Source organism: Palaemon carinicauda, chromosome 25 (genome assembly GCF_036898095.1).
Source record: "Palaemon carinicauda isolate YSFRI2023 chromosome 25, ASM3689809v2, whole genome shotgun sequence".
Classification (NCBI taxonomy): domain Eukaryota; kingdom Metazoa; phylum Arthropoda; class Malacostraca; order Decapoda; family Palaemonidae; genus Palaemon; species Palaemon carinicauda.
The window spans coordinates 48,775,352-48,785,351 of record NC_090749.1 but is presented as its reverse complement, the minus strand read 5'-3'; positions in this window follow the sequence as shown (position 1 = coordinate 48,785,351).

Sequence of the window (10,000 nt, the reverse complement as noted above, 5' to 3'; positions counted from 1 at the left end):
ACTTGGCATTTACCATTTATATGCACGAAATATGACTTTTTTGGATTCTCTCTCTCTCTCTCTCTCTCTCTCTCTCTCTCTCTCTCTCTCTCTCTCTCTCTCTCTCTCCTGTCGGGTTCGAATGCAGACGTTAATCACAACCAACTCTAATTGTATTTAAGAAGAATTTCAGGCAGCCCGTCTTCCCACCCGCCATCTTGGTTTTCCCAATTAGCAAGATTACATTCCCTCCTCACAAGTAATAGATTTAGTCATGGAAATGGCAAAGTAAATAAGATTTAATCTCTCTCTCTCTCTCTCACATGGACACAAGCACACACACAAAAAGAAATGCAGCCGTTTCTAGTCCACTGAAAGATAAAGGCCTCAGACATGTCCTTATTCATGCCTGGTGTCTGGCCAGTTTTAAACATCACGCTGGCCCGTGCGGATTGGTGATGGTGGGAGACTTTCGTCTGATTACTCACAGCAAACTAACCCTGTACATCTTCGCTGATCATGGCGATGAACAAACCATTTTCACCACGTTAAGGTATCAATGAAGAAAAGGACACACACACATATAAACACACACACACACACACACACACACACACACATATATATATATATATATATATATATATATATATATATATATATATATATATATATATATATATATATATATATATATATATTTCTAAAAAAAGAATGTGATTAGAGACAAATAGGTCTCTGACCTAGCCATATTCGTAAATTCCCAAATCGAAAAAGCAAATCAATGATATAATATACGTTACAAAAAAGTAAAAAGAAAACATGAAAACATCAGAGAGAGAGAGAGAGAGAGAGAGAGAGAGAGAGAGAGAGAGAGAGAGATTCAAATGTATAAAATGTAATATGTAGGAATAGCGTCTAGTCGTTAAGAAAACTTTGGAGGAAAGTGTAGCCTACAGTTTATACAAGTAATTCAGAGGAATTTAACGTTCTCTAGAAGCAACTTATTGATTTAGTAATACCTTCACTTGTCTAAATAAGTATTTCAAATATTTTTTATTTATTTATTCGTTATCTCTAGAACTGTCTAGTCTCCTGATCACGGGATTAGATAATTAGGCCTAGGCCTACATGTAAGATATAGTAGTGATGAAAAGGGAAACCAAGTAGAGACTCGAGGGAGCATACTTTGAATATTGTTATTATCATAGCATCTTTCAATTACTGTTTGAAACGCATATATCTCAAATGAAGGAAAGGGTTATTGAGTAATGTTCCCATCGGTTTTATTCGTTAGATGAACCAGAAACAGTCTACATTGATTAGTCTTTAAATGTAAATATAGGTAACATTCGTGCGTGCGAATTTCTACTTGTAAAGATATTTGCATCTTTATCCTCTTTAGCAAACCAATTTAACCGATAACTTCTCGAACTTCCACTCCATCTATTATATTCTATAACCGTTGACAAACTTCTGTGAAGTTAGAAACCGCTTTGGTGTCGTTTACGCCCTTCTAAACACCAGAATAAATAGGTCGTAATTCCCTTTGAAGTGTAAACTTCAAGACATTTTCATCTGTGAGTTGTTTGAATAGTAACCTTGCATCTACAACTACAACCAAACTATAACTACAGCTAAACTGTAAATACAGCAGGCATTGTGATATTCCAGACGTGGTGTTGAAGTTGAGTGTTGATCGTTGGGTGCCATGTTAGAAAGTTAGTAACGTCTTGTTGAACGCAGCTTACATACCACGCCACCAAAAGAAAAAAATGAAATAGTTATATTATACATAACTCTCACCATTATTCACGATATAGGATTGTTATATTATTGAAAATATCCCATTTGAAGACATCTGTTAACTAAAACTCTATTCAACAACTTGAAAGCATCGATGCTCAACCTATATATTATCATGTGAGTCTCTAAGTATAATGTAGTGTTAAATGAAATGCTTATAAAATATTCCATGCAAAGCATCGTTCAACAATAAAACTTGACTGTTTTTAAATCAGTTTTAAAGCAATTTTAAACAATAATGTCATCAGTTTTGAAAGGCTGTATTTTCAAGTCATTTAAGGACACCAATAAACGCGCGTACTGACACAACCCTGAATTTCATTTTCGGAGCATTTCCATGCGCAATCGTCAAAACTAATAACAAAGTAACCTCCTGGTATAAAACCTTAAAGCAACATTATAAAGTTAGCAAAGAATGGCCAACGCAATTATCTAAATCTGCTTAAAAATAGACCCATAAAGATATTCAAATGGTCCTATAGACATCCCACGCTGTAGTTTATACAATCCCCCGAAAACTATCTATCGGCCTAAAAGCCGAAACACCTAAATTTTGATTCCGTAGTTAAAGTGATGTTACTGGCTCATTTTGCTCTGATTTAAGGCTATGAATATATAACGAAGGCCGAAAGGGGGTTGGGGTCTTTTTAGGCAAAAACAATCTATTCTAGCAAAGAGAAGTTAACGAAAAAAAAAGAAACAAGAATAGGAAACGGTTAAATGATTGTTGATAGATTACATAATATGCCGGAGTCAAATGAGACGTCACGAGCTACATATCATGGATTTAATTTGGAAATTAGAGGGTAAAGATACATTTATGTGGACAAATTACTAAGTTAGGGGTGAGGCAATGTTGTATAAGTTTACTTATGGGTAGTATTTATTGTGGGGTTAAATCAGAAATAATCAATTATCAAAATTACGGATTGGCAACGATTTGGAACACCGGTTGAGATTCGGTTGTTCTAAACGGTTGATTGAAACTCGAAAGAGGAAGTGAACTGATAAACCATTTAGTGGTAACGATGCCACCATGGCGTTAACACGTGTGTGTGTGTGTGTGGTCTATATAAGTTAAGTGGTTATCTTCGCGTTTTTACTACTTGTTAAGTGAAACTTATAATATCAAGAGGATAATCAAGATTATTTAACTAGATGAAACGGTGATGGTATTTGCAGGAACGGGAAATCAAGGTACGCTTAATCCTAAACAAACCTGGAATTGATTTGTGTTTGAGAGAGAGAGAGAGAGAGAGAGAGAGAGAGAGAGAGAGAGAGAGAGAGAGAGAGAGAAGGTTACTACCATTGCTGGCCAAACGGAATTTGGTTATTTCAGGGAAATTGGTGGAAAAAGTAGATGTTTTTTTTTTTAAACAAATCGGTGATATATAATGTTTTAGCCAATTCTGTTGTGTGTGTGGGGGGGGGGGGATGTTAATGCCACTAGTACACTACACGTTGTGCTCTAATTTCGTTTCAACTTTTTTTTTTCTTTTTTAATTTTCCTTTTGACCCAATTTTATGAATGTGGTTATTGTCTGTTTATGCTATTTATTGTTGATATTCTGAATAGATGTTATCAATGAATGAAAACTAAAAATGCGTAAGATAACTTAGCATAGGCCTACTCGTTCATGTGTCTTCCCTTATCTATAGCATGCACGAAAAATAATAATAATAATAATAATAATGATAATAATAATAATAATAATTATTATTATTATTATTATTATTATTATTATTATTATTATTATTATTATTATTATTATTAAAACGAAGCTGGAATAAGGTTATCTTTTCGCCCCTGTTTGTGTGTTAATGTTTATGTTAAGAGCTTCCATTCCACAATTTTAATGGTAGATGAATAAAACTCAGGGATTAACTGTTATGTAAAAAAACCTGGGTATTATTAAATTTTAGAAGGTCAAGGACAAAGGTTAAGGTCCCGGTCAAGCAAAATGTCAAATTAACGTAATCAGCCATAAGTTTGGACATTGTTGTCACAGAGACTTCAAACTTGGCTCATATATGAGTGTATGAAAATCTACTCCAATCAATACATGTAAAGGTCAAAGGCCAAGGTAAGAAGAAAAAAAGAGAGAAATAAGCTGCCGCGACGGAGGTCTACGCTCTGCTGAGTGTCCCTCTAGTTATTATTATTATTATTATTATTATTATTATTATTATCCTTATGGTCAACGAAGTAATAATTGTTTTTATTTTTTTTTCAATGATAGGCCTACGTTGGGCCCTTTCAAAGGTGAAACGAATATACAAATTGCTACATTCCTCTTCCAGTTCTGCCATCGAACCCGGTTTTACTCTGTTGTGAAACGATACACACACACACACACACTAAAGGCAGCCTTTGACCTTAGACCAGTAGCGCCAACTTGCCAACTTTCAAATCCGATTTTTGAATAGTCCTTAGCCTCTCTCTCTCTCTCTCTCTCTCTCTCTCTCTCTCTCTCTCTCTCTCTCTCTCTCTCTCTCTCAAATGAAAGCCAATCTGGTGACATCAACGTCATTTGAAACACATTTTCGGTGACAAATGTTAAAGACGTTGAATTTAAAATCAGGAGAATTCTGATTTTAATTTTCATATTGGCTTCGATGCGCAAAGAAGGTTATAAAGGCTTTGATTATTATTGATAAATTTATTCATATTTCATTTGCTTATGAAATACAATGTATTTGTCATTAAACTATTCCACTGCAGGACAAAAGACCTCAGACACGTCCTTCCACCCGGGTCTGATTATGGTCTTTCTATGCCTGTCTAAACCCGAAAATCTCCTTAGTTCGTCAATATATCGTCGTCTTTTATTTCCTCTGCGTTGTTTGAAATCTCTAGGGACCCATAATGTTATTCTCAATGTCCATCTATTGTCTGTCATTCTCATTTTATGTCGTGCCTATGTCCATTTCGTTTTCTTACAAGTTTTTAGAATATCCTCTACTTTAGTTTGCTCTCGTATCAATGTTGCTCTTTTTCTGTCTTAGTTATTTCCATTATTATCTATTTTTTTTTTAGTTGTAACTAGCTTATATTCCAAGAATTTAGAAAGTCTCAAAGTTTCTGATATATATGCATATAGGCCTACACTAATTCATAATCATATGTGGGTTTATGTGTTTTAAAAATTCATCCAGCCAATTGTAATTGCCAACTTTGCTGTTAAGTAATTTAAGTTAGTAAATTGAATACGAGATTACTGCTTTCGTTACTCTGATTAAATATAAATTTATTAACGAACTGTTTTCCGTCAGCCATGATTTTAGAGAAATACTATTTGTGTAGCAGTTGTTTATGCTAACATTTCATGGCCTCCACATTCTAATATTAACCTGTTCTGCCATTTCTGTTTGTTAAGACCTACTCACAAACTTTGTCAAATAGGTTTTTTAAAGATTTCTTTTGGATACGTTTTATTATTAATTTTCTTCACTTATTTTTTCTTTTTAGTTTTTTGAGGCGAGTTCAGTTAGTAAGACAATTTTATTGACATTTTTTTTTCTAACGTAAAATTTTTTACAATCTTCAGAATTAATTGTGTTGGTTATTTTGGATGTTCAACATGTAGATGTCGGGATATTTGCTATATAAAGACTAACAGGCACCTTCAATATGTGCGCATATTAAGAGAGAGAGAGAGAGAGAGAGAGAGAGAGAGAGAGAGAGAGATTTGCCTTATCCTAGAACGGCCAAACAGGATTTACTTAAGGGCTGCTTTTCCGGTCCTGCATAGCAGGGGAACCCTACTCTCTACAGGACCTCCACCGTCATTTTATCATGTTCGTTCTAAAGCATTGGACATTTCACGCCGCATATTACTCGTTTATTGAAAGCATTAATGATATCTTCAGTCTTTCGAATGTCTAGTGGGAGGTTATTGTATAGTCTCAGGGCCACATATTTAAAGGCTCTAGAGAACCTATAGTAGACATATATCTAGCTTACAATAATTTGAAACCATATGTAACTATTCTTGTGTCAACACGACTTGTTGGTTGCACAATATGTAACAATTCTCTTAGATATCCTCTACGTCCGGTTCTGATAACTTGGTGTATTGTACATATTCTAAACTCATTTCTCGTTTTGATAGGCAGCCTTTGACTGAAAGAAATTCGTATAAAGTAGATATGGACTTTATGACAAAACGGTTATAAAGGGATTAGGGCAGTGATTCCCAACCTTTTTGTGATCGAGTACCACTTGGAGGTCCGGTACAGTCGCCGCGTACCACCTGGTTCCAGAGAAACTAAATTCGATCAGATACCACTTTATTTCTATAATTGTAAAAATAGAACACGCAAATTAACTAAGAAAACAACAACTCAATGCGAGGGCTGTATCTGCTTCTTCTCCACCAGCTGGTCAATGCGGGGCATGACTTTCTCACAGCACATCGGAAAATCATGCCCGGGCGCAGCAAGACGGTTCTGGCTCTTCGACTTGATGGCCATGAAGGCTGAGAACCCCTGCTCGCACTCCCACGTCGAGGGGAAAATCAGCAGCTGGGGAACAGCGTGACGGGTTAGCGTCGGGTACAAGGAGGCCATGCTCACCCAGAAGTTTAAAGGAGAGCATTCTTTGTGCTTCGACTTTGCTGTCTCGTCAGCCTGGATATCTATGAGTTCCTCTTATTCCCCGGTCCCAACAGGCAGATCGGCTGGATCAACGGAGTACGGATCGGCGACGTAGGCACAGCATGTCACGTCCGGGAAGTAATGCTTCAATTCAGTCTTGAGCAGTGAGAGGTGATGGACGATTTCTTGGGCAAATTCATCAGTGGGTTCCCTCCCAAGGGTAGTCAGGAGTTCGAACATTCCGTAGCATTTGCTCTCCACTTTCTTCAACCACAGATCCAGCTTCTTGTGTGTTAGGCAGTACACATCTTTGTGAAGTAAAATATAACTAAAAATCGTTCATGACCCCGAAAGTGTTCGCGTACCACCTGGAAGGCCCTCGCGTACTACTAGTGGTACGCGTACCACAGGTTGGGAACCATTGGATTAGGGTTAATGTCACCACTAGGCCTACGCCCTATGTTTTGCCCTGTAAGCGTTAATAAGGGGTTTTTGCCACATTCCTTTTCCACCTCCAAAGCTAATTTGCTCACCAGTTTTATATTTTTTTTTCTGAAAAGATTTTATCAATGAATGAAAACTAAAAATGTATAATTACCGTTTTGTCAGATTAGAATATTATAAATCATGAACACCTGAAATATTAACCATAAACGGCATATAGATTTATACCTCCATACACAACTAGGTCAATATATTATAAAACGTAGAGATCATTATCACTTAAGTGAAAAAATATAAACCATCAATTTTAATGGGTTGTAAAAAAATCAAATGGAAAATAATTTGGAAATTTTATAATGAACACAAAGATTACAGAAGCTAAACTAACTTCCTTTCTTTGGAGGTTAAATGAAAATAAGAAATTAGAACGAAAATTCAACTCAAAAAGTTTTTATTTTTCAATTGTATTTCTCTGATAATTTTGCTTTTTTCCAATAGGTCCTTTTTTCAACATAAGCTTATTAATTTATTTACATTGGAAATTATTGTTCCATGTGCATTTTAAGATAGCTTCTATGGAAACCACATCCTACTTGTTCCACCCATGAGTGAGAATACACGTTCAACATTAGCATTATGAGATGGAATACTAAATGTATAAGTAATGGCACATAATTAACATATCTGAATATTGTTCTTGAATTAAATTCAGTCAAGTGAAGGATAACTTAGTCTTCTATTCATCAGGTTTGATCTCCAGCAACCGTTACCTAGACCGTTAACATACCATAGGCCTATAGGCGTTCGTGGATCATCACTTGCATTACGTAACGGTATTATTATTATTATTATTATTATTATTATTATTATTCACTGTCGAAGCCTACACCGAATAGTCTGCCCTATGCTTTACATTCTGCCCTATTCTTTACATTCTGGCATATTTTTTACACATTATCCTCGTAATTGTTCTGTGGCTACTTTCCACTTGGCAACGATAGAATTTCGTCTAGGAAAAGGACTCTCCAAATCAAACCATTGTTTTCTAGTCTTGGGTAGTGCCATAGCCCATAGCATATGTATCATGGTCTTCCACTGTCTTGGATTAGAGTTCTCTTGCTTGAGGGTATAGTTGGGCACACTATTTCATCTGTTTCCTTATTTCTTTTCCTCACTGGAAAACTGTTATGAGTAATGAAGTGCCTTCACCATTTACAAAAGTTTCTGTTAATGACTTATTGAGTTTCCTGTCTGATACCTATGTTCTTGTTAGTGTACGCAACCCGTCAAAATGACTCCTAAATATTTGGATAGATATGCACGCACAGATTCAACTGGTCCCAACCCCTCTCCCTTTCCTTATTACAGCACGCTAGTTTGGGCAGTTTGTGGGAGATTGTAATTGTCCTAGTGGTTTGTTCGTCAGCCTAACAGGAAAGAAATATATATATATATATATATATATATATATATATATATATATATATATATATATATATATATATATATATATATATAATGTGTGTGTATATATATGTATATTTATAATATATATGTATATATATGTATATATATGTGTATATATATGTATATATGTATGTATATATATATATATATATATATATATATATATATATATATATATATAATATATGTATATATATATATATATATATATATATATATATATATATATATATATATATATATATATATATATGTGTGTGTGTGTGTGTTTGTGTATATGTATATATATATATATATATATATATATATATATATATATATATATATATATATATATATATGTGTGTGTGTGTGTGTGTGTTTGTGTATATGTATATATACGTATATATGTATATATACATATATATACACACATATACATATGTATATAAATACATAATATGTATATATATATATATATATATATATATATATATATATATATATATATATATATATATGTGTGTGTGTGTGTCCTGATGAGTGGTCTTTATTATAACATCCTGCTTTTCCAACTAAGGTTGCTGCTTAGTTAGTAATAATATGTGGAATCATTTACAACCATTCTTTCAGAATGAAGGATTGATCACTCTGGATGTTCAATAAATAGATATTTTTTAATCACAAGAAAACTTTTGTGGATAATGAACTGGTTTCATTATTTGTTAAAATTCTCTTAATGAATTATTAGATGTTTTGTCGGCTACATATTGTATTCCTATGAGTTTCCATTACTGTTATTGATCTCATTTGTTTACTTTGACTTCTGCTTTTCCGGTCTAATACAGCAGGGGAATTGATGGCTGCTTTTTCTGGTCCCATACAGCTGGGGAATACCACTCTCTACGGGACCTCCACTGTCATTTTATCTTGTTCGTTCCGATTATTCAATATTTCATATAACATATTGCTCATTTACTGTTAAATTGTCACTGTCAAATGATTCACAGAATAAGAAAGTCTTCAGTTTCCCCTTGAAAGCCTTGGTGTCTTCCGTCATTCGGATGTCTCGTGGAAGCTTATTATATAGTCTCGTGGCCGCATATTTAAAGGCTCTGGAGCCTACCAGTACACATATATCTAGAATCCAATAATAAGTTTAGCTCTAGGTGATGTTCTTGTGACCAATGTTTGGTATGGCTGTGGGTAATCCTTTATTCCTCTTTTATTGAACTTATTTAGGTTTTGAGACTAGACTGGTATCTTCAGTTTGGTTCGCACAAAATTTATTTTGTATCGTTATGATGATCATTATCTGGGTATTGTAAAAATGCATTTCAATATTGAGGGTTTTGTTGCTATCATCAGGGTTGTGAGAACCTGATGGAAACGTCCGGGCTTGGCTGGGGTTCAAGATCCACTCAAAGCTCTATAGTTTCTTGCAGTGTTTGCAACTTTACCATCCTTGTGAGCTAAGAATAGGTGTTAGGGAGAGCCTATAGATCTAATTGCTGAGTCATCGGCAGACATTGCCTGCCTCTACGTGGTCCTAGCTTGGGTGGAGGGGGAGTTTTAGCGCTCATCAAATGTATATATGATCAGTCTCGAAGGCATTGTCCTTTCACTTGTCTCTGCCATTCATGAGTGACCTTTAAACCAAATATTTAATGCACAATTTCCATCCATAGATTATATTTAATATTGAAAGGGAAGGAAATAACTGTAGGCA